Genomic DNA, 9,558 nt, shown 5'->3' on the forward strand with positions numbered 1-9,558 from the left:
GGAAAAGCAAGGATCCTCATTACTGTTAGAGTACAATTTTAGTCCAATTGTCAGTTTTGTTCTATAATATATATGTCGTTGTCAAGTGAAATGTAATATGGCAAAAGAATATTACTTGAATAAATATCTATGATATATAAAGTAATCATTATTATATGAAGTGAACGTGGAATGCTAAAACTCTGCATTCAACAGGTTATGGGCCCAGATTTGATGGAACATGATTTTCAAATCTATGCCAATTGTCAGTTTTATTGTTCTATAATATATATGTCACTGTTAAGTGAAATGTAATATGGCAGAAAATTATTACTTGAATAAATATCTATGATATATAAAGTAATCATTATTACATGAAGTAAAAATCGAATGCTGAAACTCTGCATTCAACAGGTAATGGGCCAATTTTTGACATTACCTGATTTTCAAATTGGGAGTTTCGTCTGAAACTATACTAGGAACGAAGTGTTTGTGTGAAGTTATCCACGCTTTTCCAGCCACGCTTTTTGGCGTGTAGACAGTCGACATCGGGATAGAGAAGAATATACGTCCACTGTTGCCAAGTTTCACATAATTTCTAGCCACGCTTTTGTATGCTCCAGATTGTAATATATTATGGAAATAATAGTTTAAATAGATTCTACGGGCGCCCTAAATGTAATAGAAATGAAAAATTTATAATTTATCAATATTTTATTATTTAATTTCTTGCAAAAAATTTGCAGAATATGAGTGGAAAAAATTAAAACTGATATTTTTGACATATTTTTTCTCATATCTCCGTTAATAATGGATGATCGTTGATGAATTTTTCACTACTGAAATATAGCATATTATTCGTAGATATCATGTACGATATCAAATCAATTTGCAGTGCCGTCGGGGAGGGTGGAAAAAATAACAACCGAAATTGTTTGACATATTTTCTCTTATATCTCCGTTAATAGTGGATGATCGTTGATGAATTTTCCACTGGAATATAGCAGATTATTCATGAATATCATGTGCGAGATCAAATCAATTTGCAGTGCCGTCGGGGAGGGTGGAAAAAATAAAAACTGAAATTTTTTGACATGTTTTTTCTTATATCTCCATTAATGGTGAATGATCTTTCGACTTTTTTTCTTATATCTCCGTTAATAGTGGATGACCGTTGATTAATTTTTCACTGAAGGGTGGAAAAAATAAAAATTGATTTTTTTACATGTTTTTGCTTACATGTCAGTAGATGATCGTTGATCAATTTTCACTATCCAGTTTCTAACCATTTACTAACCTGTAACCTATATTAACTGAAGTCATATTCAACTATTGCAAGTAAAGGTTGAAAAACATATAACGTGTTGTAAACTCATTATTTGAATAAAGTTTAGGCTAGGTCAGGTTATACATTGAATTTTGTTTCATTTACCGACATCTATTGTACTGTGTTGAATGTGTATGTGCGAAAGGATTACTGTTTTTAGGTAGCTGCCTCTAATTTTTAGTAATGAATGTGAATTTTACAATTCACTGTTGTAACTGTGAATTTATTCATAACTGTAAAGTCACACTCATAAGTGTGAATCCACAGTTTTCCCACCCACAGTAATGAGTGTTAAAAATGTTCTAAATAGTTATAAATGTCATAATGCAGTTGAGATAATCATGTAGCAGAAAATGTCCATGTTTAGCTTTATGTGAGATCAGAATATAGTAAAGAAATGTAAAATCATATTCAGAATCTGTAATGAAATATCCAAATATTCATATTTTTCATTAACGTGATTGTTTCTCAAACCACTTTATAAAATATTCGATCCTTTGAGTTTTTCTCGGTTTGATATAACACACATATTATTTTACAAAATAAATGTTTACTCATCTTGGAACGACAATGAAATGATTTCTTACTATATAATCAATAGAGTGATGAAAGCCTCATTCCTTGTGAACACTTTTACTGTCAGGGCGTGAGAAATGTTTTGTAACATTGGAAACATTGATCTTCACCCGACTAGTGAAACTGATGTTTTGTGTCTTCGATCATTTTTCTGGCGGGAATAGAAGAACCTGAAATCTAACCTTCTACAAATGAGCAACGTTCAATGATGAGTTGAAACAATTTAAATTCATTATAATCATTCCACCTCATTACAACAATATGTCGGGAAGACCTACTAAGTTTCCAGTAGTTAAACTAGCTGAATATCTCAATGAGAATTTTCCGCAGGTGTCCTTTAATTCTCTACAAACTCTTAAAAGTAACGACTTAATCATCAGAAATTCATTTTTATTCATTTTTTTTATCGACACTGTAAGAACTTGTACATATATTTTTAATGTTTTTCATCGCGATATATGTCAAATCAGTGAACTGTTGAAAAGGCATCTAAAATATGAAACACTTGATGAGAATAATAAGCGTGTTGGAAGAAAATTTACCAAGAGTAATAAAAGAATAAAATTATGTTTTTCAAACAATATAGTTCTGAAGAATGGAATTTCTAAAAAAAATCTTTTATATGAAACATTATTCCGAAAAATAAATTTATTCTAAAATCTGTCAATATATTAACTTGAAAAACACGGAGAAAAACAGTAGAAAAATGTTCTATTTTGTACGTCGAAACAGTGATAAAATTGAGGTGAAATATATATCAGAAGAGAATGTGTCAGCAATTAGTGAAAAATGAAACTTTTTGTAACACTTTATCTAAAAATATATTACATTCCACACAAGATAATATCAAAGAAAATATTTCTTCTCCTCAAGCATTGAACACAAACATTTCATTTCAAAATTCAACCAAATCAAATAACGTATCTTATTCTGTTTCTCGTCCATGTGAAACTTCAGTAATTACTTTTTCCGAAATTAAACAGGAAATAAATTCTTATTTCTATGAAGTATCTCCCCTTGTCAAAAGTATCCGCGAAAAGGTGATTAAAACTCATGGAATAATGCCAAAAAGAAAATCCATAACTATCGTATTCCAAAAACACTTTAACGTGTGATTTTCACTGGATCTACTAGAACACTAGACTAGTGAAAATCACACAATAAAGTGTTTTCAGAATACTTTATAAAACTTGCAAATCCGGTACTTTTGAAGAGGGTGTTTTTTCCAACCCAGACATAATTTTCTATAATATATAAATATAAAAAGTTATTTCAGAAAAAATATCCATTAGTTATCAATAAAAATATTATTTCAGGTAATAACACTTGTAAATTGTATTTCAAACACAACCGGCATTTAAAAAAACTGTGAGTTGTATTGAACGAGGACGGACGTTGCTATGCTCTCTCTTTGACTCTCTTTGATAGATACAAAGTACTGGCAATAAAGCTGTGTTTTTGATCTGTGTGTGCGTAAAAAAAAAGTGTGTATTTCAAACCGTTGCCTAAGAGACAAACTCAAACAGGAAAATCCGTAGATAGAGTGATTACAAGAGCATTATTGGATGCACCCAGCTCGAAATTCTTAGTCCTAGTGTAAACCCGAAAGTTCTTTGCACAAGAATAACATATTCGAAAAATATTACTTACAATGTTAGGAAATGGAGAAATAACAACGCAGCAAATTTTCAATGAGATAGTGCAGAGCAAAAATGAATTGAGAACTGCAATTCAAGCTAGTGAAACTAGAGTAAGACTTGATCTGGAGACACTGAACAAAAAAGTATCTGAACTGGAGAAAGAGAACGAAAAACTCAAACTGAAAGTGATATCGATCCTCTTGGTCGAAAGATTGAAAGTCCACTGATAGAGTTGGTATCCCAAATAAAAAAGAAATTGATATTTGAGAACTCTCTGCATACATGCAGAGAGAGGAGAACAAAATATTGCGGAAATATCTAAGCAGAGCCAGGGAAACTCCAAGAAACACGGCCTACATAAAGGGAAATAAACGTTTCGTGAACAATATTGGATATACCATCGAAGAATTGGAACTGCAAGTAAAAGAAGAAGAGGAGCCTGATAAAAGAGCAAACAGTGCACCACAGACACCGGTAGTGGACCGTAGCAACATATATGAAATAGTAACAAAAGAACAAACAAAAATAATCCCTTCGCTCGGTACTGAGAAGCTTACATCGAAACAAGACACCTCCAAAACAAAAAAAAAAACCATAGACAAGAAAACATCAACGTGAAACCATCTTCAGTCAAAGAAAAATTAAGGAATCATTCAACGAAAGAAACAGGAAAATGAACAAATAAACGACTGTTTCAGTGCACAAAATACCAAATTTTCAAACTATCTTCCGCGCTGAACAAATTTTAAAATGGGTAATTTTTTTTTATATCTCAACTAAAAATTATCATACGTTTTAAAGGAATTTTTTTTGGATCACTTATTTTTACTACACATTTCTTTTCTGTTCTTCTGCTATGTTTAAATTAGGATAAATATAAGTACAGTCATGGACAAATATCTCAGAGATTTTCAAATTGATGAAATTGAATTTGTTTGGAAAATATACAACAAATAAACAAACTCTTCAAATGTGAAACTCACCAAAATTTCAAATTATTTCGAAGCTTGAACAAAAATTTAGATGAATTGAAGTCGCTTTTATATCAGTGTGATCAGGATTTTGATTTTATCATTCTCTCAGAAACATGGCAAATTGAAGATGTTACCCTCTGTAATATAGACAACTATCATATTATATACAACGAAGCCCACTACAACCAAAATGATGTAGTTGTTATATATGTTCGAAAAAACATTGATTTTATATCCAGAACGATTGAATTGGGGGAAATAACGAGAATTGAAATAATATCGAAATCAAACAACAAACAATTATCAATTCTAGCTCTATACAGACCACCTTCAACAAATATACAATCTTTCATTGAAAAACTGGGAGAGTACCTCAAATATTGTCCAAAAGCTGATACACAAATCGTAACTGGGGACATGAATCTAAATATCTTAGGTGATGATAAGAATGATTATCTCAATATTTTGAGTGAGTACGATTATGCTTCCGTAATAAATGTAGCCACAAGAATACAAGGAGATTCAAAGACCTGCATAGATCATATGTTCATTAAGTATGACAGAAACGTCATTGATATAATACCAATCGTTCTACAAACCAGTATAACGGACCACTTTGCTCAAGTTGTTAGACTCAGATCATCTGAAATAAAACATAAAGATATTAATAAAAAAATACGGAAACACATTAATGAAAATAAATTAGTTGATATTATAAAAAGAGAACATTTCTCAGAAGTGTATCTATGCAGTGACATTAATACTGCCACCAACATATTTACAGACACAATAAAAAAACACATAAAAGAAAATGCAACGAATATCAAAATAAAAAATTCTCAATTTAGGAAAAAAAAAATGGATGACAGATGGCATCTTGAAATCAGTTAACCTTAAGCATGAATTATATGCAATAAAAATGAAATTCCCAGCTGATGAAAATATACAAAATTATAAAAAATACATGAACAAATTGAATGATATAATGAAAGAGGCAAAAAAATACTATCCGAACGAAATTTCAAAAAATAAAGATAGCTCATTGAGTCTATGGAAGTGTGTGAATGAAATAACAGCGAAAACACAGAAAGACGAAGCTATAAATAAAATATTTGATGAAAACGCTGACATTCTCACCGATAACAAACAGATGGCTAATGAATTTAATAATTTCTTCTCAAGTATAGGACAAAAAATGGCAGAAGCAATAAAACAACATAATAATATACATCCACAGGCTCTAAATCAATCGATGAACTCATTTTTCCTAGGGGAGACAAATGATGATGAAATATATGGATAAATTGAAAAAAAAGAAAGCACCAGGTCTTGACAACGTGACTGCCGAGATTATAAAACTAATTGCTGAATATATCATCAAACCCTTGGTCTATATCATAAATTGGTCTATACAAACTGGCATATTTCCATCCGCTCTCAAGATTTCTGTAATCAAACCACTGCACAAAAATGGATGCAAAGAAAATGTTTCAAATTACCGTCCCATTTTCTTGATCTCTAATTTTGCAAAAATTTCGAAATGTTACTGAAAACGTGTCTAACAAAGTATTAAAAAAAAAGAATTAATATCGGAAAAACAATTTGGCTTTAGAGAAAATAGATCCACGGAAGACGCCATAGTATACGTCACTTCCAGAATATCCAAATATGTTGACAAAGCCAAACCAACATTGGCCATATTTATAGATCTCGCTAAAGCGTTCGACACCGTCGACCATCATACATTGCTAAAGATATTGGAAAGTATTGGAATAAGAGGAAAAACATACGATCTGATAAAAAACTATCTACAAGAAAGAATTCAAAGAGTTAGGGTAAATGATAGCCTCAGTGAAGAAACAGTAGTAAAATATGGTGTCCCACAGGGCACAGTCCCGGGGCCTATACTTTTCAATGTTTATCTCAACGATTTGCTGAAACTAAATTTGGAAGGAGATGTGGTGAGTTATGCTGACGACACAGCAATTATATATGTAGACGAGGATTGGCAATCTTAAAAAAAAGCTGAAAGAGACTTAAAAATAATCCAAGAGTGGTTTAAAAATCTGCTTTTAACAATGAATATCGAGAAAACACATTTCATACCTTTCACCTCATACGTGAAGAACTTACCAGAATATGACACCCTTCAAATAGATGGCAACCAAACAATATCGATGGTCCAACATATTAAATATTTGAGAGTATTCATAGACTGTAATTTGAAATGGGGCATTCATATCGAAAAAACTACGAAGTAGTTTTTTCAAGACGAGTTCAAGACGGATATTATATTATGCCCTAGTTGAACCACACTTAAATTATGGAATATTAGCGTGGGGAGCGGCAACAAATAATTATACCAAACAACTGGAAAAAATACAAAAGTGGATCATCAAAATAATATTTAAGAAAACATACACTTACTTCACTAATGATTTATACCGCGAAACGAAGTTATTTGATCTTCGACAACTATATTTTCTATCAGCAATAATGCGACAGCATACTCACAGAAATACACTGATAGCCATAAACCATAACTACAGTACACGTCACAAAATCAATTCTTCTGTTATACCAAGACCAGAAAAAAACACTCTACAAAGAAGTTATGTCTACTTGGGACCCAAATTATATAGCTTGATCCCTCATGAAATGAAAAAATATAATTCCGATCATTTATTTAAAGCAAAAATTAAGGAATGGATAAGCGCCCAGTCACGCCTTTCCATCCATCACTATATTGATATAAAAAACATATATTACAATTTGTTATAAAAAAAATCACATAGAAATTATTGCTCTATAATATAAGTATTCTTTCATTATAAGTATTCTTTCGTTACTGTTTCTTTGGTATTCATATTTAATATATAAAACATCATTCTCTCTTCATTCAAAACTTCTTCCATGATATTTTATATATACATTACTTTTAATTTTATATTTGCAACACCATTTTTACAATTTATATATAAAACACTGTTTTTTCCATATTTTATATACTTTAGACTTCATATTTGAATTTTATATCAACAGCACTATTTACTACTCTTCCGATACTCTTTCCATGATATTTTATATATACAACATTATCCTTAATTTTATATTTACAGCACTATTTTTAAAATTCTAAATTCACAACACTATTTTGAATTTTATTTTTACAACAAAATTTTATATTTTAGACACTTTATACTTCATATTTAAAATTCGTATTTTCTTTTAATTTTCCTGATATGATTTCTAGATTCTGGATCTACGTAGACAATTTCTCTATAGTCAAGGTCCGCCTTTTGGTATTTTGTCTACTTTGACTAAATCCCCTATTAGGCTAATTGAATGTATAGATAATACTTTTGTAAAGTTTTACTCCCACTACCAAGTGGGACTCCTTTATATATATATATATATATATATATATATATATATATATATATATATATATATATATATATATATATATATATATATATTATATATATATATATATATATAGTTTACAAGAAAACTATCAAAATCACCACGGAGGCAGCTTTAGCTACCTGCGTGACATCCGGGTCCAGGAAATAATATAAATACGAAGGTTATCTAGTGTCTTGATAAAGATAAAGGAGTTTTTCAATCGGACATAGCACTCAAGGAAGTGGCAAACCATAGACACGTGTTTCGGGCTTTTGGCCCATCATCAGTATGGTGCAGCCAAGTGTAAGGATGGGCAACACTTGGTTACCAGACGAAATAAATACAAATGCACGGAGCCACCAGCAGGAGCCAGCCGCACATTTGTGGTTTCACTTAATAGATCTTGATAGTTTTCTTGTAAACACAAGATATAGAGTAGGAAGTGAGCCACTTTCATTGAAAAATTACGGTTGAAGTGAGGTCCGCGACAAAGTGAGGACCAATATACGGACCTCACTTTGTTTCGTGAATTAAATAGTTCTAATGAGTGTCTCACCACAAGATATTGTCATTTCGCGAAAAAAAAATTGGACCTCATTTCACCCGTTCACCGCATATATTTCAGTTCATTGGTTGGACGCTTGAGGTCGCTGTTCCTCCCGTATATTTTCATTCGTGTCTTCCAAAGGTGCCTTCGATTTGTTTGCTGCGTGCAAAGTGAGACCCGGAGATGTCGCAACATAGCGATGTCCTTTCTTTGTCGGTGACTTTGTTAGTATATGAGTTCACGAATTCAGAAATACTTACGTTAGTATGAATTAGTCTGGGCTTTAAGTTTAGATTCGTGTTGAATGGACATACTTTTTGTAAAATTAAGTGGTTAGGCTGATTCGATCCGGAATATTGTCTAGATCATTGTGAAAAAAAAGTAAATTATTTCATAGAAAATTCTAAAAGTTATCAACAATTAAAAACCCTGGAAAGCAGTGTTCGATTTTGTTGGTTAGTTCATGAACTATAAATACTTTTGAATTTTGAAAAAGAGGTCTTTGAAGAGGAGGAAATTTACTAATAGAGAGTTTCGACTCCCGAAACGGTATATCCATTATTCATAATTTTAATTTAACGCTGAAAATAGCTGTCCGCGCGCCACTTTTAGGTTGGGCGCATGGCCTCTAAGCGAGTACGTAATTGAAAATATTTTTTTACAGGTAGCCAAAAGCGGTCGGTAGCCAAGCGATTCGGCGTGGGTGCTTTGTTCACTCACTCGAATTGACTGCCGTATTAGTCGGTGGTTCAAGCCCTAGTCTGAAAGATCGATCTTCACTTGCTATCGTCCAACCCGTGTTAGGAATCACACGTTAAAAGGTAAGACCTCGGTAATCCTCAGCTCGCACAAGTTTGGGCTTCTGAGGGTTGTCGTTCGTAGGGGTGCGACAGCTGGTTAACGGAAAGAACAGATTTCAACAGATTTTTTCAAGTTAAAGTAAATAGAAAAATTTTAAAAAAATTATGATATGATCTAAACACCATAGAGAACTGATTTCCGTTGAAATTTTTCATTAAAGTTGATTTTTCAATAATCTAGACAATTGTTAATTAACAAAATTTTCTGAAACTTTCTTTATCGTTCAAAGTGAAATAGATATTTGAA

This window comes from Leptinotarsa decemlineata, unplaced genomic scaffold (genome assembly GCF_025532065.1).
Source record: "Leptinotarsa decemlineata unplaced genomic scaffold, Ldec_3_MD MMD2_tig00026347_RagTag_RagTag, whole genome shotgun sequence".
In the NCBI taxonomy this organism is placed as follows: Eukaryota; Metazoa; Arthropoda; class Insecta; order Coleoptera; family Chrysomelidae; genus Leptinotarsa; species Leptinotarsa decemlineata.